Source organism: Pinus tabuliformis, chromosome Q, assembly GCF_031772625.1.
Source record: "Pinus tabuliformis cultivar Carrire ecotype Pingquan chromosome Q, CPIR1, whole genome shotgun sequence".
In the NCBI taxonomy this organism is placed as follows: domain Eukaryota; kingdom Viridiplantae; phylum Streptophyta; class Pinopsida; order Pinales; family Pinaceae; genus Pinus; species Pinus tabuliformis.
Genome location: NC_142296.1, coordinates 812002897 through 812030386, shown reverse-complemented (window position 1 = coordinate 812030386; position 27490 = coordinate 812002897). Strand labels below are relative to the sequence as shown.

The 27490-nt window shown below is 41.7% G+C and overlaps 1 pseudogene; it reads right to left on the bottom strand.

The window, feature by feature from the left end:
- Positions 1–239: 239 nt before the first annotated feature.
- On the bottom strand, positions 240–18885 carry LOC149222138 (F-box only protein 6 pseudogene; annotated as a pseudogene).
- Between the last annotated feature and the right edge of the window lie 8605 nt (positions 18886–27490).

Sequence of the window (27490 nt, the reverse complement as noted above, 5' to 3'; positions counted from 1 at the left end):
TGTGGTGATATATGTAGCAGCATTCGTTTCAATAGGTCTCATTCATGCGTTTATGATTTAAGATCTAGCCCACAAGGTATCCGGGCTTTTCATTTCCCGCACGGGTATTGCAGCAAAGAAAACAAAAGTGGGTTCCCATAGAAAAGATCAATCTCATCTGCTCCTCTGATAACTTGTTCAAAAACCACTCTTTTCATTTGGTGTCAATTCATCAGTTTTGAATTCCTGTGGTGTTTCTTTTATAAATGGTTTGATGCAACAGCAGAAATAAGGAAGGATCGAGTCCCAGGCTTGCCAGGCTTGCTCCAAGTATTCTCTACTGAATCAAAAACTCCATAATCCCCATTACATTCTAACCACAGCAATTTGTACCCAGTTGAAGCTTTTTTGAGAACCATGCCTACAGCAACTTGAGATGACACTCTCACAGTTGATGGCAGTTCCCGGAAAGACATCGTAAGCGGATTACATATAAAAAATTTGTGATGCAATATATCAATGAAACAGACAAGACCTCCTGTTGATGCAACGTGATATGATATGATGGTTTTAGGAGGAGGAGATGGCAGTGATAAATGATACCACTTGTTCATTGATGGATCATAGATTGCACCATTAGATATGTTTCCGTGTGTTATGGTGTAAAACCAAGGGGATTGAGGACGAACCTCTGCAAACTGTTGAAGAAATTTGTGGGATCTTAGCAAAGAATTCCAACTACGGCAAACTAATCGGAAGGGAAAAATAGATGGAATAGGTAACCGTGCAATCACTTTTTCGAGAAGGTCCCCAGGGAGCTCTTTCCAGATATTTTCCTCCATAACTACAACAACTTCCCTATAAACTCTCTTTTTGCTCCTATCTCTGCGAGGCCTTTTACAGGGAGGGGGATTCTCTTCACCCATCCTTAAACTAAGTGATTTACCTGCATTGACAATACTATGCACGTCATTTCTGGTGGTGGTGTCCAGGTTGGAAAGGTAGTTTCTTTTTGTGATGATTATTGCTCTTAATATGTGCACTGTATGTGCTGGACATTAAGTCTCTATTGCAGAGAAAGAAATCAGTTTTGTATATCGCTTATTGATTTATTTGTGTGCTGACCTGGAGCTGTACTGAATGCATCGAAAACTGTGATTAAAGCTGCCTGAATACGTTATGATGCTGCTTGAAATACGTTGAAGCTGCTGTTTTAAATAAGTTCATATGAGGCCTGAATGGTATACGATCCAATGGTATAGTGATTGGTTTCAAATACATTTTGAATAGTTCGAATTCCATTTTCAACCGAGATTTTGTGCTTCTCTTCCTATAGTTGGATCCGATTTGATTGTTGGTGCCATTCATATGTTTAATGCTTTGCTGAGGTTGACGGCTGTAAATTACAGTTCAAAGAATGCCCATGACATGGTGTTATAATTATTGAAGTTTTGATAACCATCATTTCTGAAGGAGTACTTGAAGGATCCAAACAAGTTTGCAGTTGTTGCTGCCCCAATTGTGGCATTGTATTTAAAACTCATTATAGTGCATTGATTCCTTGATTCCACTGCTGCATAAAGATTTTGGTGAGCTGATTGTAATCCTTTATATTTCACACTGATCATTTGCTGACATTTATAAAGGATATTGCTGTGTACTGTGAGTAGATATTACTTTTCTGCATTGAGTAGTAGTTGTGATCATTTTTTTAAGGTGTAAAACAGACATTGAAGAAAAAATGGCCAGAACCAGTGAAGTATTACAGTTCCTTAAAACTATGATATTATCTACTGTTGATGACACATTACAAATCAGCAAAGGATCTCTCTCAGAAATTCAGACATGTCTACAAAATGCACAGGTAAAGATCGATTTTTTGCAGCTTGAATCACAGCTACAACAAGAAGAGCTACATCAAAATAGACACCATTCTGAACCTGTTTTTGTTCAGAAAATTGAGACAACCACCCATTAGCAGCATGTTAATAATGTTACAGTTCATTCAAATAAAGCAGTAGTTGTATATGCAGATGCAGAAACTCAGTCTGCACTTCCCAAGCCCATCATCAGACCTTGGGAACAGCTTGTCCACAACAAGCACAGAACTGGTCTTGGATATGACAAGGACTTGTCCTTTCATATTCCAGACTATGCCAAGCCCATTCAGTTTCAAAGTGCTGGATTTATTCATGACAGTTCACCTCCAGCTGTTCCAGATTCTGCCCCTCTTCCACAGCAACAACAACAACAACAGATCATAAAATGCCAACATTGTGACCGAGTTGGCCATTTGAAAGATCACTGTTTTGATCTTCATCCATGTAAGCACTGTCATAAAACCAGTCATTCTTCACACAGATGCTTTAGAAACAAACGTCCTGCAAGAACAAAGATTCATCTTGGATGGATCGCTTCTTGGCAATGGGCATCAACAGCCAAGAATATATTCCAAACACATGTCAAAACTTGTTCCAAAATATTGAACAGTCTTGCAGATGAGTTTCCTCCATCATCTCACCTTGTATCTGACAGGGGGGGAAATGATGGTCATCTACAAGCTTCAAAGTCACATCAAGCGAGCCTGAGCCACAACCTGCCACACCAGTTTCAGAGTTGTAGCTAGAGACAAAGATGCCCGTGAACATGCCTTCAGTTGGCAATCTGGGACACTTCCTCTAGCAGAAGATTTCAGCTTTTTGCCAGTTTTGGAAGCATTCCAGGAACAAAATTGAGAACACTTCCTCTAGCAAAAGACACCAGCTTCTTGCCAACTTTGGAAGAGTTCCAGGAATTGCATTAAGCATTCCAGAGTTGTTGGTCATCCTTAAACCATCACAGATTGAGACTTCCCTTTTCAGGTTGAAGTTTTACCTTTTATGCGGGGTGAGACCTCCCTTTTATGGTTGAAGGTTTCCCTCTTTAAAAAAATAGGATCACTTCCTCTAGCAGAAAACTTCAGTTTCTTGCCAGTTTTGGAAGAGTTCCAGGAACTGCACTAAGCGTTCCAGTGTTGGTGGTCATCCTTAAACCACTGCCCTTTATACCAACATTTCATAGAGCACATTCAGCCTAGTGCTACCATGCATTTTTTGCACATTTTGTATTACATCTCTCTTCTTGGACTCTTACATAACCCTTCGGATTAAGGGGGGGGATGTTGGACACCTAATCCTAAATGGGTTAGTGTGGAAGTCGAATAGACCAAAGCAGTCCAAGAGACCTTGAGATCTGAAACCCAAGAGTCACATAATGTACTATAAATGTATATCTCCTGATAATAAAAAGATGTACTCACATGATTTATCTTTCCTATTCTATGTTTCCCATGTGTGTTTAACACCATACACCAGTTGGAAGGGTGTAAACCCAGTTGCATTCTTTACCGATGTTCGGTATGCCCACAAGACCAAGTACAGGATCAGGTACCAACTCCTTTTGTGGACTCCAATCATCATTTGTAGCATCCGCTTCAGGACCTTGTTGATTGCTTCAACTTGTCCGTTGGCCTGTGGGTAATATGGAGTAGAGCTGTCGTGGGACAACCCTAATTTGGCAGCCAATTAAACCATCATGTGATTTCAAAAATGCAATCCATGATCTGTGAATATAGCCTATGGAACACCGAATCCGGCGACTACATGATTGAAAAAGAAAAGGGTAGCTGTTTCACTAGTGTTATCTAATGTAGGCATCGCCTCGGTCCATTTGGTAAAATAGTCTACCGCGACTATGATATACCCATGCCCCCTAGTCGAGGTGGGGTTACATGTCATGAAATCAATGCCCCATTTGGTGAATGGCCCAACACCAACTATTGGCTGCAAAGGTGCGGGTGGTCTTCTGGTTTTTCTATCGAAAATTTGACATGCATGGCACCTTCTGACTGCGATTATGCAATCTTTGAACATTGGTGGCCAGAAGTATCCTGCTCGTAAAAATTTTTGCGCTGTAGCCTAACCAGATTGATGCCCCCCACATGCGCCTGAATGGCAATCATTCAAGACTTTTTTGGCTTCCTCATCTGTGAGGCACCTCCTCAGAACTGTATCGACACCACGATGGTAAAGCGTATCACCGACGATCATGTAGTCTTTTGATTGGTATCGAATACGTTTTTGTTCGGAGTGGGAGGTATTAGGCCTATATTTTTGGGTTTGGAGATAGATGATTATATCTCCATACCACGGATTGCTTGAAGATATCAGAAACAAAGATTCATCCACGATTGTTTCTTCTGATGTTCCATCGTTGGACGACGATGGGAGATCGCATAGTAATTCCGCGAAAACCAGGGATTTCTTTGACTTGGATTTTACAAATTCCAAATCAAACTCTTGAAGAATTGCTATCGATTTCGAATATTTTTCCCCCAGCAACTGCCACGACAATATGTAAGTCATGGGGTTGCAATCTGACAGAAAGGTAGTTTTTCGAAAGAGGATATAGTGTCAAAATCTCTGTATTGATTGAACAGCTGCGAGTGCCAGCTTTTCAACATAGGAATATTTGCTTTCTGTATAATTTAAGTTCCTACTTAAATAATACATAGGATGTTCAATTCCGTTTTCTTCTTGAACTAAAACCATTGCGATGGTTGTATTTTCTGCAGCCAGATACAGGCTAAAGTCTTTTTGATAATCAAGAGCGTAAATTAATGATGCTTTCATTAGGGATTCTTTTAAAGCATCAAAGGAAGCTTGCGCAACCTGATCCCAGTCAAAGGCCACTTCCTTTTTCAATAGACGTGTATAACCTTTAGCAAGTTCGGCGTAATTTGGAATGAACCTCCTCAGAAAGTTTGCTTTCCCTTGGAGTTTCTGAATCTGAAGCAAATTTGAAGGTGGAGGCAAATTTATGATTGCTTGAACCTTACATGGGTCAAGACGAATCCCGTCCTTTGAGACTACAAAGCCATGTAAATTACCAGAACTGACACAGAACACACATTTGTGTGGATTGAGTCGTATCTTGTAGTGTCGGCAACGTAGAAATATCGCTCTCAAATGCTGCGAATGCTCAGTCCGCTTTCACGAATGAGCCGGAAGGTCGTCGAGATATGGTTGAACGATGTTTTTGATGTCATGGAAGGCATAATTCATTGCACTCTGAAATGTTTCCCCTGCGTTCTTTAAACCAAAGGGTAATTTGCGATAGGAAAATGTGCCCCACGGACAAATAAACGTAGTCTTTGACTGGTCCTGTGGGCGGATATTTATTTGATCATACCCAGAGAATCCATCCATAAATGAAAATATTTCACATCCGGTGCATTCATCAATTATCTGATCAATAAAGGGTGTAGGGTAGTTGTCTTTTGGACAAGCTTGATTTACATCCCTGTAATTGACGCACACTCTAATCGTTCCTTGTTTTTTCATTACAGGAACAATGTTTGATACCCAATCGGTTAGAGGAATTGGGTAAATGAAACCAGAATGGAGAATATTTTCAACTTCTCCCTTGATGGCAGCGACTTTCTTGGGGTGCACCTGCCGTAGCCGTTGTTGTACTGGTTTGACATCTGGATACATCTTGATTTTGTGTTCAACTATACTCGAATCAATGCCTGGCATTTCATCATCTGACCAAACAAAGACATCTCTGAATTCGCGAAAAAGAGCGTTATATATTTCCAGTTCTGAAGGAGAACAACATTTGCCAACATAAATATTCTCTACAACATCCGTTTTGGTCGAGATATTTATGGCAATAGTCTCTTCAATATTGGACAAGTTTCGATCGGAATCCACCGTGTTTACAGTATTTGATAGGAAATCAAAAATTGAAGGATGATGAAGGTCATCAGGAGTATCTTCCTGATAATCTGGAAGATGGGAACGATGGTGGTAGTCTTCCCATGGTGCCCCATCAGTTATCATTGACTGAACAATTCCTTCGTCGGTGTAATGCACTTGCGGCCAGGGATCTAACGGGGTGCCATATTCCATAGACCTATCTATCCATACGCTTGATGAGCATTGATTCGGGTCTGCCTCCCATGCCGAAAACATTGATTGCTACAATATTTCTATTGGGTTTGGAGGCAATACCTGAGGATGATCCGTATTAATATCATTTCCTGAGATCTTTTGAATCGAAGATATCATATTGCAGGTTCCTACCGTCGCCACTTCCGCCAGGTTGATTGGAGGCGGGAGGGAAAAAGTCCCCATTAATATAAGGTCTTTTAGTAGGCCTACTCCGATATTTTGAAGCGTATGGGGGCTTCCATGGATCATCAGAATGCTTCCCGTAACTTGGGAACTATTGGGGAGAAAAGTTTGTTGGTCGACGATTGTAATTCCTCCTTGAAAAGGAAACCCAATCTTCCTAAAGTAGGTCGACACAACTGCTGCCATAGCATATATCCATGGTCTTCCCAGTAGGATGTTGTAATCGAGGTTTCTGTCGATTACTTCGACATCTATTTCTACTATTTTCCCCCCTAGTTCAACTTGCAAGTTACTTAGAATACCGTATGGGGTATACGTTCTTCCATCAAATTCTTTTAATGTTGTCGAAGATTGCGACAAGGTTGGAGATCCTAAAGTTTTCCAACAACTCATCGACATAATACATGTAGATGCCCCCTCATCAATAATTGTTCGATGAACAGTTTTGTTGAGGGCTTTCACTTGAATGAGGAAAGCTAGTTGAGCTGGTAACTGAGGATCATATCCTTTGTGATTAAAGGACACAAGATTAGAATCCTTTGGGTCTATCCCACCTATAGCTGATAATAAAGCCTGCTTTTGGGATGGGCAATTTTGCAGTACCTTAAGTGTCGACATAGCTGTTATAGACATTTTTGGGCACTGCAACCCCAAGCATAAAATGTCCATAAACCAAGGGCTCCTATGTCCCTAAAGCTGTTGTTCCAACCCCTAAAAGAACAAGGTCAACTGATTACAACATCTCCCAGAAGTTCTCCATGAAAAACTACTCAGAACTGGTCAAAACTGGACCATTTCACCTGCTCCATAGGCAAAGTGCGTTGCATCCCACCTAAATACACACAGTAGGTGCGTTGCATTTCAAAAATCCCTTCTATGGGGTGCGATGGGCGAGAAGGGACAAATGGAAGGGTCAATACACAAGGTGGAGAAGCATGGAATCTTCCAGAAACTTCTCCTGTGACACTTGCCTATCTGAATTCGACCAAGGATGAGTAAGAGATCATCAATCTCCAAGTGGAATCAAGAACTATCAGAGGGAAGACACTAATCAAATCACAAGCTGACTCATCTCCCTTGTAGACATCTAATGGATCCCTCATCCCAGAGATCCAGAGGCTGGAATTTTGCATCTTGTAAGGAATTGCTATTGGTTTCTTGAGGCAACATCATAGTGCTGGGTGATCTAAGATTTTCATGAGGTGAAGAAGGGCTTACTTACTGAGAGGATGATGCTGGGTCAGAACAATTGGTTGTAATTCTCTTGGCTCTTTCTTGATTATCAATAAAACTATTCTCGTTTTCCTCCATGCACTTGTGTGATTGATGTTTTATGCATTTGTGTGGTTAATATACATCTGATCCTATCTTGCTTATGATAATAGATCCATGTTCTCGTATAGTGCTATGCTGCTTTGATTCTACATGTTCTGTGAAGCTGGGTACGAAAACAAGTAGCAAAGGACTATCAAAAGAGAGAGGAATCGAGCAAGGAACCAAGCGCAAGACAGAGGTTGGTCTCCTTTATTCTTCTCTCATCTATCTTTCATAAAGGAAAACGAAAGTAGTTTTAGTTTGTTTGTTTCTAAGGTAGCTACCAGCCTTAGTGGGATTAGCAGTTCTGCATAGACACTATTCCCGGTAACAATAGCGGATGGCGATTGGGCCATATCTTCCACTATATTATAATGATATGTTGCTCTGGCACGAGGATTAAATGTCGACTTGTGTACTACTCCCTTTGGCGGTTTTATTGTTAGCTCTGGAATGATGGGCAGTGCAACTTCTGTTGAAGTTGTTGTCGAACTACTAGGTTGATCTTTAACCTTGTTGTTCGACAGCTGTGGATTCCCGTAATCTTTATTCCTTGTCGATATCAAAGCATCATTTTGTTGTTTTGAAACCGACAACATCAGTACTTGGGATGGGGAAGCATTTTCACTAGCAACCAGATTCGTCCTTGGATTTGGAAACGGATCAGTCAATACCGCCGAGGTTTTTGAATTCTTGAAGAATCTTTTAAGCTCAGCTTTATGTGGAAAATTTTTTGTCCAATGATCCTCATCACATATTAAGCATGGATTTTTTGGTTTGCTATCTCTAGGTGGGTTTGCTGAAGAATTTTCAGGTGATGATTCCTCCTGTTTCTTCTTCTTCCCTTTGTTTTTCTTCTTGCCTCCTGGTTGCTTGGTTTCTTTGCCTTTATCAGTTGAGACGGCATTTACTTCTGAGGTGAGAAGTTCTTCTTTTGCATTTTGAATAGAAATATTACGGGCCTTTTTAGATGTAGCCTTTTTCGATTTCATGTTTGTCGTGCCAATCATGCCATCGCCGGCATGAGAGTCATTGTTCGATTTAAGAGGAGGAGGGACGGAAAATTCCGGTCTCGGAGCGTCAGGGATTTTATCGTAGAGCGTGCCAGACTGAGTATAAATCAAGTCTAAATATTGTGCACGAGCAATTATTTGCTCTTCAGTGACGACTCCTCCTTTTGCCACATCTTCTGTAATGGAAGGTAGTAATGACTTAATAAACCATTTAGCTAAAAACTGATCAGGAACATACGTTCTTACCATTCTACGACGACGTCGCCACTCATGAATATGATCTGATATGTGAGTGGCTTTTGTTTGCTTTAAATTGGTAAGAAGTTCTATTCCTGTTTCGTACCTTATCGGTAACTGAAAATGGGTTAAAAAGGTTGTGGCTAGGGTATTGAAGTTGTCAAATGAAGCTCTGGGTAATTCGATATACCATTTTACTGTCAGACCAGTTAACGTACTCTGGAAAAGGCGAAGCCTAATCGAATCATCGTTTAGGGTGTTCGATGAACACCACAGATGAAATGTCATCACATGATTCAACGGGTCTTCACCTGGATTTCCATTAAATTTAAGAATATCTGATGGAAGTTTATGCGGAATTGCTGGCCACCAAGGGGCATAAGCAATTGGATCGTTCGTTAACCTATTTAGATCTGGTAACTCCAAAGTTGCCACGAAGGGTAACTGTTGATTCAGGTTTGGCAAAGCATACCCAGGTTAATATGGGATTGCCTGAGCAGTTGGTCTCTTCATACCAGCATAATGCATTTGATGTTGGTAACTTTGGTAAGGTTGATGGGCATAACCATTGTAGAATGGTTGATTTTGATCGTTTTGAATATATGGCTGCCCACTATTTGCAAAGATTTGTTGCTCAGATCCTTGGTATACTTGTTGGAATTGCGGTTGTTTGTATTGCACCAGCCATGGTTGCGAAGCCATGTGTTATTGTCCAATACTGACCGTTTGACCAAGATGAGGGGTAATTGTACCCATTTGGGCCTGTGTCATTCCACTAGTTGGCGATTGTGGTTGAGTCACAGGGACAAGAGGTTGTTGCATTACAACCTGAGAAACCTGAGTTTGGCATACAATAGGAAACACTTGTACTTGCGACACCGTCACAATAGCCGGTGTAGTTGGTATATTTGACATAGGTAAACATTTTTGCATCGAATATACAACTCTTGGTTGTTGAGGCAATATTGGCACCCAACCGCTAGATGTAATTCCAGCATAACCTGAATTTTGTTGTGAACTCTCATATGGTTGTCCTCCCGAAGGAGACAATGAAAGGGTATACTACCCCCCATACGGTGGTAATCCGGTACTTAAAGGAATTATTTGCCCTTGAGGACCGGATTGCCCAAATTGACACCCTGAAGGATCAATTTACTGAGACTCAACATAAGAGTTCCTGGATACTATTCCAGATGAACAAATAGGAACGGACCATACTGTCGAAATGGCCCCTGGGTGGGCTCCTTCTAGTGGTTGAGAGCTAGTTGGGATAGATGGTATGCCGGTGAACATTGTTGGAGTGACAGCAGGAAGTTCTGCCGTCGCTGTGTCGGATGACACAGTCCTAGATGTCGACGGTTGTTCAGACATTTCTAGTCTATCCAAAAGATTACCTAGCGATTCTACAGGAGCTTCCAATGACGGTAGACTAATTTTTGATGTAGAAGGATATAGAGTGATCCCGACTCCAAATCGCGATGGAGTACTAGATGGAGGATCCTCCACAATCTCTTCTATAGCAATCAGACCAGGTGGAAGAGGTAGACCGTCAGGTCCGTAAAATATTTTAGGTGTCGAAGAAGGTATAGAATCTGCAGCGACAGATGCCTGGGGAATAACACCTTCCGAATCAGCTGTAGATGGAGCTGGTTCAGTAATACAAGTGTTTACCTTCACACTAGGATCAGTTCTACTATCCTTTGGTGGCTACTGAACTTCTTCTGTAAAGGCAGGGATACGAGAAATGTTTGGAGTAACCTGAGTCTCCGATGGTGTTGGAACACTTGTTCTAACTTTACCAGGGGATTTGGAACCAGTTAAACGAGTTCGCTTTGTCCGTAACAGTTTTGACTCTGGAGACAAAGACGGTTGACTCGTAAGCCTCTACGAACGACGGGGTTTCAATTGACTTTCTTCCACGATTGCGGATTACTCGATCAACTAAAAATAAAGGGGAAGTATGTTTTCGAATTAGATGAATTTTAGACACTTTGACACAACTTGTTTTTTCAATTTTTAAGAGTCGAGAAAAAACAAAAGATGACTCTAGTCACCTTCGATTTTTAATGAGCCTGAAGTGACAAGTGCTCAAATGGCCCTTTTCCTTTAAGGAGTCTGAAAAGGAATGAAAGGGACTGCTCTAGAAATCTAGATAGAGAGATTACCAAACCAATCGCAAAACTGCAGAATACGTTTTACGGTACGACAGTCAATCTTCCTGAATGCTGTGTTCAGTGCATTGCGATCGATAGGGCGGCAGACATGACTTCCTATGGATAAAGGATAAAGCCTATTGTGGTCTCCAAAAATATACTCAACAGTACGTGGGAGCACAAGTCTGTATTGGCACTTGTTGTCTCAAAGTGGAGGAATCACCCAACCAATAGTGAAAACAACAGTTACCAGGCTTCACGACGTCGGAATACATCTCTAGCCTAGACTTCTAGATGTTGTGCGTTAGGTTCCAAAGCATTTTTAGATTCATCAAATTTATTTTATAGTTGATCTTGCTTAAGAAATTTTCCTTTCAGGTTCACTGCGTGATGTAGATGTACAATTCCTAAAATGCAATCTAAGATGATAAACAGTCATTTAATCTTCTTTTTGCAATGAAAATCCTAGCTACTAAGGAAAGAGAGATGGCATTCTTTCAACAAAGAGCAGAGAGCACACACTATATGCACTGTCCTAAATCAAACCAACAAATAGTATAAATGCAAATGCACATGCATGTATTTGTTTTTAGCCTTCTTAATGTGTGAATGATAAAAAGAAAGCTAAGCGCAAATCTGAATTATTTTTCAAAGCGACAATTACTAACAAGTTTTTTTTCAAAACAAAATGAGGACAATGATGACACTTTGTTATTCGGAATTGAAAACTTGCTTTCAACACTTGAAAAACTACTAATTCAAATCAAATACAAGAGTAACAGTGTAATAAACTATCAAGAACAATCAGATTCTCTTCTATGACTGAAAACGACACTTGCAACACTTTCAAATCAAGAAACGACAGTACAATTACGCTACTTATTTGTAAAGGAGAACTGAAAATGACTCAAAATACATAAAAAAAATTACAGTTCTTTGCACAATGGAGGTGGAATAATGGCAAGGAAAGGGGTTCCCAACAGAGGTGTACTGGCTACAGGCAGCAAAACTCCTGAATAGAGCTGAAAAGAGTGAACACAGAAGCCAAAATCTAAGAGTAGAAGAGGTCTGATCAGTGCACCTGTAGCACAGGGAAACTGAAATGCAACGCACCTACTACACTCGGGAAGTGCGATGCATTCAGGTTTCAAAGAAGACACAGTGCGATGGACCAGGGACGAGACTTTAGCTGGGTTCCGGGTCACAGTTTGCAGCTCAGTTCAGGGATTTAGGCCGAGCAAGTGGTAATCAGTAAATCAATCATAGGGGTAGATCTAAGGAGGTTACTAGAGCCACCACAAGGGCAATTAGAGAGATTGTAAATCAATTGTTTAATTCATAAAAAAAACCCGTAGATAGATTGAAGCAGCATTGATCTACTTTGCACTTGCATAGCAAATGCAGTTCGAAGGCTAGCTGGCTTGACTTCAGGCTCCGTTTGTAAGTTTATAAAGTAAACAAATGTAGATAAACAAACAATCTATTCGCTCCCCAGTGGATTCTCCATTTTGTTATCAGGAAAACTAGTGTCTATGAAGAGATGCTAGTCCCACTAAGGCTGGTAGCTACCTTAGAAACAAACAAACTAAAAACTACTTTCATTTTCCTTTATGAGAAATAGATAAGAGGGGAATAAGGAGACCAACCTCTGTCTTGCGCTTGGTTCCTTGCTCGATTCCTCTCCCTTCTGATAAGTCTTCGCCACTCGCTTCCTCATCTACCCAGCTTCAAAGAGCACCTGTAGAATCAAAGCAGTATAACACTATCCAAGAACATAGCTCTATTATCATAAACAATACAGGACCAGATATATATTGACCACACAAATGCATATAACATCAATCATACAAGAATGTGGAGGAAAACTTCAATAACTTTATTGATAATCAAGAAAGAGCAAAGAGGATTACAACCAATTGTTCTGACCCAGCATCATCCTCTCAGCAAGAAATCCCTTCTTCACCTCATGAAAAGCTTAGATCACCCAACACTGATATTGCACCAAGAAACCAACAACACTTCCTTACAAGATACAAAATTCCAGCCTCTGGATCTCTGGGATGAGGGATCCATATATAGATGTTTGCAAGGGAGGTGAGTCAGCTTCTGAGATTTGATTAGTGTCCTCTCTCTGATAGTTCTTGATTCCACTTGGAGATTGATGATCTCTTACTCATCCCTGGGTGAATGCAGAGAGGCAAGTGTCACAGGAGAAGTTTCTGGAAGATTCCATGATCCTCCACCTTGTGGATTGACCCTGCCATTTGTCCACTCTCGCTCGTCATACCCCATATAAGGGATTTTCAACATGCATCACACCTACTGAGTGTATTCAAGTGGGATGGAATGCACTTTGACCATGGAGTAGGTGAAATGGTCCAGTTTTGACCAGTTCTGAGTAGTTTTTCATGGAGAACTTATGGGAGATGTTGTAATCAGTTGACCTTGTTCATTTAGGGGTTGGAACAACACTTTCATGGACTTAGGAGCCCTTGGTTTATGGACATTTGTGATTTGGGTTGCAGTGCCCAAAAATGTCTATAACATATATCCAAAGGAATTATGTCTCATCTACAAATGCTGACCCAAAAGAAAACTTGAGTTTGCATTGTCTAGTCACTTGTAGTTGTGCTTTATCATTCAACCATCCTAATGGGTATGGTTTCTTGTGAGGTGTAGTTGCTAATCCTAATTTCTTTACAATTTCTTCAGAAATGAGATTTACTTGTGAGCCACTATCAAACAAAGTATCAATCTTTTGATTTTTGGAAATAACTCGAATATGGAAAAGCTCATGTCTTTTTATCTCATTTCCTTCATCAATAACAGATTGAACAGAATTACTGGTAGATGATTTAGAATTCTTACCTTTTATACCTATGTCTACTATAGTTGTTTCATCTCCCGAGTCTCACCCCAAATCTTTCTGAATAGCTACAACTGTCTTCTTCTTCTTTCCCTCGGACTTCTTAGGTCTCAGCTCTGGATGCAGAATCCAACAATGCTCATCATCATGCACCTCCTTTTTACAGTGAGTCCATGAAGATTTGGCTTTCTGTGCAGTGTTAGCCTTCCTTGCTTTCCACTTCTGCTTTCTTTTCTCCTTGCTCTTGCTTACAGTGGGTTGGGATGGTCCCCAAACTTCTGGATTTCCATTCTTTCCTCTAGCTTCTAGATGAGTAGCTTGTACAGATACCTCATCTATACTAGTGGGATTAAACATGAGGATGGTATGCCTCATGTAGCTGTGTAGACCACCAATGTAATTCAAAAGAGTCTCTGGTGAATCTAGTGAGATACCCAACATCAATGCTCTCTTTCTGAATTCTTGAGTATACCCTTGCACACTTTTCCCTTTCAACTGTTGAAGAGTTTGCCAACTCATCATGGCTTGTTGCATGTAGGCCAATGGATAGAACTACTTTTTTATTGTAGCAACAAATTCACTCCAGACGGAGATGGTCTTGCCATGTCTTTTCATATCAGCTTGGGTTCTGCCTTCCCACCAAACCAAGGCAATGCCTCCTAGGTGTAGGCTTGCCAGCTGAATCTTACTCTTGTCCGAGTCTATGTTCTGCACCCTCCAATACACATCAATTTTTCTAATTCAATTGTCCAAATTTTAAGCATTTAGCTCTCCATCATATATAGGAAAATCAAATTTAACATCTAGCTTAATCAAAGATGCTTTCTTATTATGCACAGGGCTATTAGGAGGTGTGAGAAAGCTTTCCTCTTTCTCCTTGTCTTTGGAATGGTCATGGAAGTGAGACTCATCTTCTTCTTTATCTTGTTTAGAACCTGATGAATCTTCCACCTTATGATTTATAAAGTCTCTGTACATTTCTTCTACCATACACTTTATAGCTAGGAAACTCTCTATGAATTGAGGGTTTGTCCCCACAGAACCTTCCTCTAACATTGTCTTTTGAGAATAGACTCTCCCAATTTCAGGATTAGTTTCCACTAACTCTCCTTCTCCTAATTTGAGCTTTGATCTAGTGAGAATTGTTGGTGAGGTAAATCCCCTCTGCGGACAGAGGCGATCCCACTAGCCTAAAACAGAACTAGCCACAATCAAACCACGCTGCTACGCAAGTTCCTAGTTATGCATCAAAGGTGAATTAAGAAGACCAACCTGGAATCCAAAGCTATGATTGAAGCAGAGTTGATATTCCCGCTCCCTCGCTCCAGCAGATCATAAACGAACACCTGCACATGCAAAGGGAGAGACAGATACCAACATAAAATCTACCAAGGCATAACTATATTTCAGTCAGAAAGGAAATAAATCAACACATCACCATAATAGACAATGAGATTGGAACTATAATAGCAGTCGCTCATCAATTAATAATAAACAGGAAAAGTTACAACCATGGTTCTGACATTGAACCTCTCCTAGCTGGGCGAGTAACTATATGTGTCTTGCGATGCATCTCCTCTCCGGCAGCATAACCTCTCTAGCACTCACTAGCATTCCTCCAAGAACTCAAGAACTCAACATCTAGCACTCCATGACTAACCACTAGCACTAGCTTGTCAAATGCATCAGGACAAGCTTATATAGATGAAGAAGGGAGGAGGATACGATTAACCGGGACACCTATTGTGGATTAACATTATCCCCAAAAGCCATTAAAAATGGAGATAGGATAGAGCTCGACATAAGACTGATTTTTTATCCTCAAAAAGCTCCATGTAATGAAGGAAACAACAGTCGGACGTGCGTTAAGGAAAAAAGCATGACCAAACTTGGTTGGCGCGACTGCTGCTCTAAGACAGAGCGCCAATGGTCGCGCCCTCTTTTGAGGATCTCCATGATTGGTGCTGGTAAGATACTGTGGACCTGCGCCAATGGAAAAAGAGCACTTTTCAGGGATAATCTGTAGAAGGTGTCTTCAGGGAACATGAGGTACATACTCAGGGGAACATAATGCAAGTGTTTTTAGACTTTGTCACTTCTTATAACTCCCGGGATGAGTCCTCCAAGGTACGACAAGAGGAGTAACAGGGATGGTGACAAATTAGGGTGTAACAGATGCCCCCTAAAGCATGAAGTCCGAGAGGTGGAGAGGGGTGAAATGCTTTACAAGAACACACAAGAACGCATAAGAACACATATAGTTACTGCCGCCGAGGATCTATGTTAAGAGACATGACTGATAGTTCAATTACATGATGTACGTGGTATGGTCGCAGTCATCCATAAGAGAGTACATAAATAATCTAGATCCATAGTATGGACACAGCCATCTGGTTAGGATCAATGAATTGACTCAGGTATGGTCGCAGCCATCTAGTGAATGAGTCAAGTATCAAGAATCACGCCTGGATTACAACAGACACAATCCAGGGTCTTGCGCTCCATCTCGACACGAACAAGAGTACAAGTTCAAGCATGTGAATATATGAGCTGAAGTCGAACATGTATGAACATCGTCTGATTACCAGTCAATAGTGGAAACTGTTAACAGACGCGAGAGGTACCACCAATAATGACAATGGTCCTCAAGGTACTATAGGTACAATCTACGGCGCGTGAATTAATGATCTGAAGTCGAACGCTCGTAGAATCATTCGATCGGAGGCCAATGATGAAAACCTCACGTCGAACATGAAGAACCTGCCATTGAGGCATGCAGGCTCCAAGGCACCGGAAAGGAGTCTCTAGATCAACTTCCTGGATAATGAGTTGAAGTTGACAGGAAGTGACCTTGATCGAAGGTGGGCCATAATGTTTCCCACATCATCGACATGAGACAGAGAGATAATGTTGTGAATCAAGATTGTGCGAACTATCAGAGGGAGGTTGTTTCTTTGCAGAGGTCAACTTCTCTTGAACATATCGGCGGCACATTAATGGAAATGGAAGCATTTGACATCAATGTATCAAAGGTCATGATGACGAGGCAATGAGTGGATGAGAGGTAAAATAAGGTACCCAAGTCCATGGAAGCAAGTGAAAGATATGAGATGAGATATCCCCACCCCGGACACGAAAGCAGAAAAGTGCCATGTTCAAGAGCGACATACTGCCGTCACGGTAATAATTATGGTTCAAAAATTTTCTTTTCCCCCCGCCATTTCTGACGAGTACCCCAGTTATTTTTAACAAGCTTGATGGGGATAGCATATGCTTGTGTTGTGACAAAATCCGATGTCATTAAGTTTTAACGAGTCTGACAACGGAAGAACTCGGCGTCTTTTCATATTTAGAGAGTTTGAAAAGACAGCAGAAAAGGAAACTCCAGGGATGTCCTTTTTCGTAAAGTTGTGTCTCTCGGGCACGAAAAAGTATAAAATAATACCCGAAAGAACCGCCCGATCATTATGATCGAGGAGTACTTTTCATAATTAGTGATTTCGACCTGAAAAAGTAAACAAGTGGTCAAAACCACGTCGTTTCGTAACCATTAACGAGTTTGGAACGACAAAAACCCGGTAATCTTTTTATGTTTTAACGGTCGACAAAAAGAACTTAAAACAACTGCCCCTTATTACCATTTAACGAGTCAAGAGGAGCGACTCGGCAATCTTTTCCTCTTTAAATGGTCAGAAAAGAGCTGAAAGCAGACCTCCATTTTTATTTTCTTTAACGAGTCAAAAAGGAAAAAAAAATACTTGGCAATCTTTTCATATTTTACGAGTCAGAAAAGAGCGTAAAGGCGACTCGTCCTGAAGGAACGAGTGGTATAAAGGGTAGCAACTGGTTCCGGTAATGGTGGAACTTGCTCGAAACATGTAAAGGTTAAGAGGCTAGCTAATAAAACCACTCATCGCTGCAGTTCCTCAGGAAAGGATAAACAACCAGGTGAAAGCATATGATCGGCCAAAGAGATGGTGGCGATGGAATGAAACAACCAAGGCTCATCTAGCAGAATTTAGCAAATAAAAGGCAATCACGGGATGTAAATCAGGTATGGGTTCATTTTTACACAAACTTGAACCATGAAGAACTCTGCTTGGATTCGGTTTCATGTTTACACAAGATTGAAACGAAAAAACTATGCTTGTTATAAGTTCGCATGCCCCTAGCATAATAACGCAAATCGAGGTACATGCCCCCCAAGCTTCATTGCATTCAACAAAGTGGATGGAATGAAGGTTCACTCTCGAGATCGATGAAAGACTCGACTTGTATTTTACGAGATCTTAATCAAAAGACTCGATTTGGAAAGGGAGTTGTTTCATTTGTTAATGAGGTTGACACAGTAAAAGAACTATCCTCATAACCCTTGTTTCATTTTTTAAGGAGCTTGACATAGGACAGTGAACTATGCTCCGACAGACCTAGTTTCATTTTTTAAGGAGCTTGACATAGGAAAACGAACTATGCTCCGGCAGACCTAGTTTCATTTTTTAAGGAGCTTGACATAGGAAAACGAACTATGCTCCAACAGACCTAGTTTCATTTTTTAAGGAGCTTGACATAGGACAATGAACTATGCTCCACCCAACCTTCATCATAATGAACAGGAAGTCGGGGCTTCCAAGAGTGCCTCTCCCGGTGGGAGGTCAACATCTCGGAAGTCAGGACCCAATGCCCCCAGGACACTATGCACGACGGCGACATCGCTGGATATAGGCATGGGATAGGTGGCCACGTAGTTGACCTGCGGTGGGGCAGATGCAACTGGTGGATGACAACCAGGAGGGGATGATGACTGCGCAGGAGGGACCCGTGGATGAACGAACGATAATTGATCGATAGTCACAATTCTTCCATCATTTGGAAAGCAAACCACACGGAAAAGTGAAGAGACAAGGGCCCCCATGGCATAAACATAGTCACGACCAAGGAGAAGATTGAAGTCTAAAGCACCTTGGGTAACCCATACGTCTAGATAGACGGTCTTGGCTAGTTCTTCCGTTAAAAGCAGTCAGATTCGATGCTACGGGCACAAGCTGTGGGGAACCCAAAGCTTGCCAAATAGTGGCAGACAGAAGACTAACAGATGCGCCCTCATCCAAGACAGTGCCAGGTATTGCCTTGTCATAGGCATGTACCATGACCCAAAAAGGCACATGAGATGGGAGGCAGAAGGTAGTCAAACGTCTCCAGTCGAAGGAAGCGACTGAACTACTTGGTGGGGGAATCATATGATTGCCCCCCTGCTCGGGAGAGAGTGCAGTAGGACTCTCAGATGTAGGGGTATTTGAGGAGACGAGAAGAACAGGAGAATGATGCTCTTCCGAAATAGAGCGGTCGGCGGGTGATGAACTCGAGTCGACACTCTTTCTGACCAATGGTTGGTCTGGAACAGGCTTGGCAGAACCAGATTCAGGAAGAGGAGGCTGGACAAGAGAGGAATCTTGGTTGATTTCTTTGTCAGCAGGGGAACGTTCTGCAGTTGCAGAAAGACGTTGATAACCAGTAGGAAGTTGGGTTGAGGGAGCTGTAAGACTTTCCAATACAATAGTGGCTCTATCCATGAATGGACAAAGGTGAAGGGGATGATTTCCTTCACAAAGTTTACAAGGGATTCGAATCTTCTCTTTTCCCTTACTGTTTCCAGGTGATAAGGTAACATCGCCATGATCTACCGAGGACGATGCAGGGCGGTCCGGATCATGAGACCATACTTCTAACACCCTGGGAATGCCAGGACAATCGCGGAGAAGGTGGTCTTCCTTGCACAACTTACAAGGAAATTTGACCTTCCGCGGAGGAGCACGAGGTGGCTCGACTTGGGTTATGCCTTTAACCTCTAGTTTAGGGGTCTTCTTCTTCTTTGTCTTCTTCTTCTTTTTCTTCTTAGCCACCCGGTTAGTTGAATCCAGAGGTTCACCAGGCGAAGTAGAAGATGAGGACGCAGCAGTAGGCGAAGAAGGGGAAGGGTCCACCTTGGAATCAGCAAGACGTTGTTCGGGTGGAAGAGGTGGTGGTGGACCCGAACTGAACGGAGGAGCACTAGAGGGTATCTCAGGCTCCTTCCCGGTAGATGGCGGGTAATCTTTTGTTCGAGTACTGATATTGATGGGTATCGTTCCAGCCATAAACACTTGAGAACCAAAGGAAGAGGGAGGCTGAGATGGGTCAGCCACCATTTGAGTTTTTTGAGTTTGCTGTGAGGGAAAGGGCTCTTTAAGCACCGCAGGAGTCCCGGGAGTGCCTTTCAACAAACGACTAACTTCGGACCGCCTGGGGCAGTCCTTTGTATAGTGATCCTCATCACAGATAAGACAAGGATACTTGGGTTTTCCTTTGGCACCATCCTCGGGTTGAGGTTTTGGGTTTCCTATTTGGGTTGATCTGGCTTATTCTTTGGTTTCCCTTTCTTCTTTGCTTTCGAGGCTTTGTTTGCCGTGGTGGTTTGGACGGCATTGACCTCGAAAGTAACATTCGAAGTGGGTATTACCTGGGAGGTGGGTTCATTCGGAGCAGAAGTTATCACACTCGAGACCACCGAGTTTGAAAACAACCATACGGGCAAACCAATGGTTAACCCAGGCAAAGACAATGTTGCGATATACTGAACACCGACATTTCCAACAGAAGGAAATGGACGAGGGTTCCCATCAGGAGGAACACCTTGGCCGGTGGGCGCCGGGAAGGCTGCCATTGAACGAGAAATAATCCTACTCAAGCTAACGTAAACCAAATCTAATTGGGTAGATGTTACTGTGGCCAATAAATTTTAAGACACTGAACTTAACCTTTTCATTTTTTAAGAGTCGAGAAAAGGATAAAAGATGACTCTAGTCTCCTTCGAATATTTAATGAGCACGAAGTGACAAGACGCTCACAGGCACCTTTTCTTTTAGGGAGTCCGAAAAGGATCAAAAGTGACTACTCTGGAGACTCTAGGTAAAAGGTTTACCAAACAATCCGTAAAACTGCTTATACACCTTGGCAATCAGATGAAAACCAAGGACTTCCCGTACTGCAGTCAATCTTCCCGAATGCTGTGCTCAGTGCATTACGGCTTGTAAGGCGGCAGACTCGGCTTCCTATGGATAAAGGATAATAGCCTAGTGGGGTCTCCCGTATATACGCGACGGTACGTGGGAGCTCAGTCTGTATTGGCACCTATCGTTTCACCGTGGAGGAATCACCCAACCACTCGACGATAAACTACCAGGTTTAAAGACGCCGGAACACGTCTCTAACCTATACCTCTAGAGTATTTGCGTTATGTTCCAATGCGTTGTTATGTTCATTGAGTTTATTTTAAAGTTTATCTTTGATTATGTTTCAGTTTTTTGGTCCTACCGTATGTGATATTTCAAAACTTCTTAAATGCAAGCTATATGCCAAAACTATATCATTTGATTCGATGAATCCTATCTACAGGAGGGTTGAGATCTTTACAAACAAAATGATCACTCAACCAACAACAAAGATCCTAATGCAGCTAATAACAAGAAATGAAATTTTTTCTTTTTCTTTTTAATAGAAAAAAATAACAACAAATGCTAACTAATATGATGCAGAAGATTTTTTGTTTTTCTTTCCATTAAGATGGCATGATGCATTTAAACAAATTTTAAGAGATATGCACAATCCAAGTTCATTCAATGAAATAGAACCAATTCTGAAATACCAAAATGAACTATGCAAGCAAGGAAAAACACAAAGACTTTCACTGAACCATGTAATCTAAGTTCGAATGAAGTCAAGTGAAATCCAAAGAGGCTAGAAGTGAATCACTCAGAGTATAGAAGATCAAGCTTTAACAAATTACTGGATAGGAGCAGAACACAACCAACAAGTTGACTGGATAATCAAGAGATCAAAACTTCCCACAGAAGGCTAGACATGCAAAGTCACTAGATGTCCTAGGGCTGAGACGAAAATCAATAGAAATAAGCAAACAGCTGAAGGATAAAGGCTAAGACCAGTCAAGCAGAGGTTCAACACACTTCCAAAGGCTGTAAGAGATATAAAAAGAGACTGAAAGAGCTTTCCACCCACACACAGGCAAAATTTACAGGGCTGGCGCGACTGTCAGCCTGCAACTTGCGCTACCACAGGATTGGCGTGAGTTGCTTTTGAGCAACATGCGCCAACTGGCACGACTGTCAGAGTAATAACCGCGCCAATTAAGCTTGCCGGATAGAAAAATAAATGATACGACCTCAGGTTGGGTTGACAGTGCTCAGATGGGTCAAACAGTAAAGATTAAACTCAAAACTGACTCAGGAAGCTCATTCACTCAAGCAAGCAGAAGAAAATTGACATGCAAGACAAATTCCAAATAGCTTCTCCCCAGCGGAGTCGCCAAATTGTTGGTGAGGTAAATCCCCTCTGCGGACAGAGGCGATCCCACTAGCCTAAAACAGAACTAGCCACAATCAAACCACGCTGCTACGCAAGTTCCTAGTTATGCATCAAAGGTGAATTAAGAAGACCAACCTGGAATCCAACGCTATGATTGAAGCAGAGTTGATATTCCCGCTCCCTCGCTCCAACAGATCATAAACGAACACCTGCACATGCAAAGGGAGAGACAGATACCAACATAAAATCTACCAAGGCATAACTATATTTCAGTCAGAAAGGAAATAAATCAACACATCACCATAATAGACAATGATATTGGAACTATAATAGCAGTCGCTCATCAATTAATAATAAACAGGAAAAGTTACAACCATGGTTCTGACGTTGAACCTCTCCTGGCTGGGCGAGTAACTATATGTGTCTTGTGATGCATCTCCTCTCCGGCATCATAACCTCTCTAGCACTCACTAGCATTCCTCCAAGAACTCAAGAACTCAACATCTAGCACTCCATGACTAACCACTAGCACTAGCTTGTCAAATGCATCAGGACAAGCTTATATAGATGAAGAAGAGAGGAGGATACGATGAACCGGGACACCTATTGTGGATTAACATTATCCCCAAAAGCCATTAAAAATGGAGATAGGATAGAGCTCGACATAAGACTGATTTTTTATCCTCAAAAAGCTCCATGTAATGAAGGAAACAACAGTCGGATGTGCGTTAAGGCAAAAAGCATGACCAAACTTGGTTGGCGCAACTGCTGCTCTAAGAAAGAGCGCCAATGGTCGTGCCCTCTTTTGAGGATCTCCATGATTGGCGCTGGTAAGATACTGTGGACCTGCACCAATGGAAAAAGAGCACTTTTCAGGGATAATCTGTAGAAGGTGTCTTCAGGGAACATGAAGTACATACTCAGGGGAACATAATGCAAGTGTTTTTAGACTTTGTCACTTCTTATAACTCCCGGGATGAGTCCTCCAAGGTACGACAAGAGGAGTAACAGGGATGGTAACAAATTACTGTGTAACAAGCATTCGCAACTAAACCAACACAAGCTTGTCTAACCTTACAGCCTAGAGCTCTGATACCACTTGATCTGATATTCACCCTATGAGTGACATCAGTTAAAGATTTATTGTTGAAAGGTATTATAGACTCATGTTCTTGTGTGTGTTCTGTGTTATTGAAGCAACAGATCGATTAGATTGCCAATACACAGACAATTAAATGGAAAGACAACAGAGAAACACAGTAAGCAACACAAAGACACAAGAAATTTAATAAGGGGTTCACCTTATTCTCCAGGGCTACATCTCCATTCCAGATTTCAGTGGTGGCCTTGTTTTATTGTGCCTTTAAGCAGAGAATTACAATACACGGACTCAATGTGAGTTCTCCTGAAGCAGGTTTTGCTTGGCAAGGTGGTTCTTGGATTCCCCAAGCCAGTGGAGTGCATAGACTCTTCTTCTTCCTACCAGCTCTATGACCTTCTGGTCTACAGTGGAAAGAGCCAAATTTGGTGCTTAGTCTAGACAGATCCTCTATGGGATGGCTTGAGTCTTTAGGCTCTCTAGTGCTCGATGTTGCCTTTGGTCAGCTCGGCCCTCTGTCTCTTTCTGCTTTGCTTTATTATTCTTTGTGTTCTGTCCTCCTCTCAGGATTCTAGTCTCTTTATCTTCGTCTCTCAGACTGATTCTCTCAGTAATTGTCTTCTTCTGTCTCTATTCATTGCTTTGAAGCCATCCATTTCCAATGCCTATTTAGTTCCTCTTCCACATCTATCGATTCAACTTTTGCAGCTGTGCTTGGAGTTCCCTACTCGGCATCATCATCATCTCTCAAGGAGTGGCCACATGTCCTCCTCTAAACAGCGCCAACCTACTTCATCGGTTCATTTCTTCAGTTATGTCGTGGATGAAGTCGTTCCTCCATCGTGGCGATCAAATGGACTCCAAATCCCTCTAAAATGTGTAATATTCCCTTGTCAATTCCACTTCCTCCATCGAGTGTGATCTCAGCCATCCGATATGGGTCCCCCAAATCTAATGCCATACGCACGTTTCACACAATTGACTTGCTCGACCTTTAGCACGTGATCAACGGTGGTTTTCTCTCACCTCTGCTTGCCATGCGTTGATCGATGAATGGAATCGCTCAGCTCTCATCCAAAATCTCTTACCATTTGTGGGCATCCCGATCAATACTGCCGGTTTCTAGAGCGCGGGTCCCATCTTTGTACGTTTAGCACTTTTTGCCTTTTCCGCCTGCGGTCCTCCAGCTTCCCATGCATCTGTGTGCTTAGGATTCCTCCTTCATGGCCTTGTTCCCCCAATGATGCACAATTAGCGCTAAGTGCTAATCACGCATAAAAATCCACCTTCTTTTCCTGATCTGGAGCTCCCAGGGGCTACTTTAACCTCCTGTGCAGTCTCCATCAGCCTCGGTCAGCGCGCTTTGACCGAGGTCCTCGTTGTTCCTCGCTGGCTACCATTGCCACTAGTTCAAGGGTGTTTTTTATCATTGTTTTGGAATTCTTTAGAGATTTTTCCTGACGTGATACAGTCATGGTTCTTTAACAGTATTCTATGCATCCAATTCGGATCACCTAAGATGTTGATGAGTGATAGGGGTATGCATTTCCTAAATGAAACAATTAGCTTGATGCTCGAAGAATTCCAGGTGTATGATCAAAAGAGTATGCCCTATCATCCCCAAGCCAATGGTACAGTGGAAGTGTTCAATAATATTCTGGAGAATACGTTGATAAAGGTATGTAATGCGAAGAGGAACGATTGGGATGTGCACATACCAGAAGTCCTATGGGCATATAGGACGATATGCAAGAAGTTTATAGGCCAACCTCTATTTCGGTTGGTCTATGGGATCAAGGCCATGAAGCCCATGGAATAAATTTTTCCAAGCCTACGAATTGTAGCCTTAACAGAAATGACATGTCATGAGACCTTGGAGGAATGACTCGTGTAGCTGATGGAGTAGGAAGAAGACTGGTTTCTTGCAGGATTTCATCAGCAGGTGCAAAAGGAACATGAGAAGGCTTGGAATGATAGGCAACTACACACCTTCAAGGTGAATGATCTCATTCTTCTTTATCATAGTAAGTTCATAAAGTTCTTGAGTAGATTTTGAATGCATTGGTTAGGACCCTATGTAGTCAATGAAATCACGGATGGTGGTGTAGTTCAGCTCACAAAGCTAAATCGCGAAGTTTTCCTTGGAACGGTGAATGGAAGTCGATTGAAATTGTATATAGGGGATCCTGCCTCTATGCAATGACTATATGGTAGTAGGATTGTCTTAGTGCTCTAGGTAGTTGCAAGGGAGAGCGGGATTATAAACTACACTACCCAAAGAAGAAGAGAATGTAGTAAGGATGATGAGCGATGAAGGGGCCAACTACAGAGAGGTTGGTCGAAGAAGTGCAGCAGGCCTCCGTAAAGAGCATAGCGGACCTTGAAGTCCTGAAGATGGAGTTCAATGAACTCCACCATAAAGTGGAGAAACTAGCTGAGTGATTTGAGGGCGAGTCACCATATTTGTGTTGGGGGCCTATTGGGATGGGATCCCTAGGGTCAAATTTTGTTAGTTAAGTCAATTTTTGTAAAAAAATTTGTTAAAGAATGTAAAGTCTCCATGAAATGTGGAAGTGGAGCATGAAGCTAAGTAAGAGTCAAAGGGGCATTATTCCCTTGTATGGGTAGGTGATAGGTTGGTTTTGAGACTCACTCATGGTCCGCAAGCCATGGTATTGTAATGGAAAGGCTATATATAGTTGAGTCATAGCAAGTCTAGGAGATAACTTTTGATAGAGAATCATGGTAAGGGAAAGGTGTTAAGGCAGGAAGAGTCTATTTCTTGTACCTAGGTGAAGGGGGAAGGCTCTTGCAGCTGAGTGTGCATAGACCTTGGCAAGTATGCCGCTGAGTGCATGGGTCCCTACAGTTGGGCGTGCAGGGATAAGGAGTCTGTATCTGAGCATTACACCTTAATAAAGACTATTTTGAGCCAAATTTTTGCATCTCTGTCTTATTTATGTACTTTTGTTTAAGTTTATGTATCTTCGCTCCGTAATCTATTTTATGTGAATTAATGCTTTATTTCTGCATGTAACAAATAGATCTATAATATTTCTTCACAATAAGTATAAGGAACCTCCTTCGCGGAGCATGGGAAGTTCTTAAATAAATCTGTTGGTATTAGCTTCTAAAAAAAGATAGATCTACGTGAAGGCAGATCTGGGCCATAAACTCTTCTGAATATATTGTTTATTGAATGAAAGTAGTGAATTTATGTATTTTATGCCTATTAAGTACAGTCAAGTATCTTCGCGAAGTTCTTAAGGTCATTTTAGCAGAGTTATAGTAGTTTTAGGTTGGAAGGAATTGGTATGCGCGATGGAAAATCTAAGCTATAACAACCTTAGGTAAACCATTGCACAGGCCTCTGGATGCAGAAACCTAGTTCTAGCACTCCCCAATACTTCTTCCAGTGAGACTACAGCCTGTGCTATGCAGGTTGTTGCAGAAAGGGCCAATAGTTAGGGTTTTGTTGGTTGGCACAAATAACTTTGAACTTGGGTCAGGCCCCCTTAAGCCAAAATTCTCCAACGACTCCATCCCGTGCATCCCAGGAAGGCTGCTGATATTAAGGGAGAAGTTGAAAAACCTTTGAAGGCTTGTTTTATTTACCCTATCCCATTGACATATTGGGTCTCTAATATCATACATATTACTAAAAAGTAGGGAACAATCCAAGTTTGTGTTGATTACTGTGACATCAACCACGTGTACCCTAAAGATAACTATCCCACTCCCTTTATTGATCAAATCATTGATGAGTGTGTTCGAAGTGAGATATTCTCTTTTATGGATGGCTTTTGTGGTTATAGCCAGATTAACATATTACCTATTGATCAACACAAGACACCTTTCATCTATCCATGGGGAAATTTTGATTATAAGAAGCTCCCTTTCGGAATTTTTCCACACAGGCTACTATAGGAAGTTTATCAAGTCTTATGCCTAGATAACTGCACCGATGGAGAAACTCTTAAAGAAGGATGTGACTTTTTGTTGGGATGAGGGATGTTAACAAATTCTAGATGTGTTAAAGGACAAGATGGTTACTACACCCACCTTAGTATTTTCGGATTGGAAGAAATAATTCAATGTGGATGTAGATCCCTCATGTATCGCGCTAGGTGCAGTATTGACCCAGCCTGGCAAAGGTGATATTGATCATCCAATAGCATTTTGTGAGTACAAAACTATCAAAAGCCGAAAAGAAATATTCCACTATAGAGAGCGAAGGGTAATCGATGGTCTACATGATACAGAAGTTTCAACATTATTTGTTCGGCACACACTTC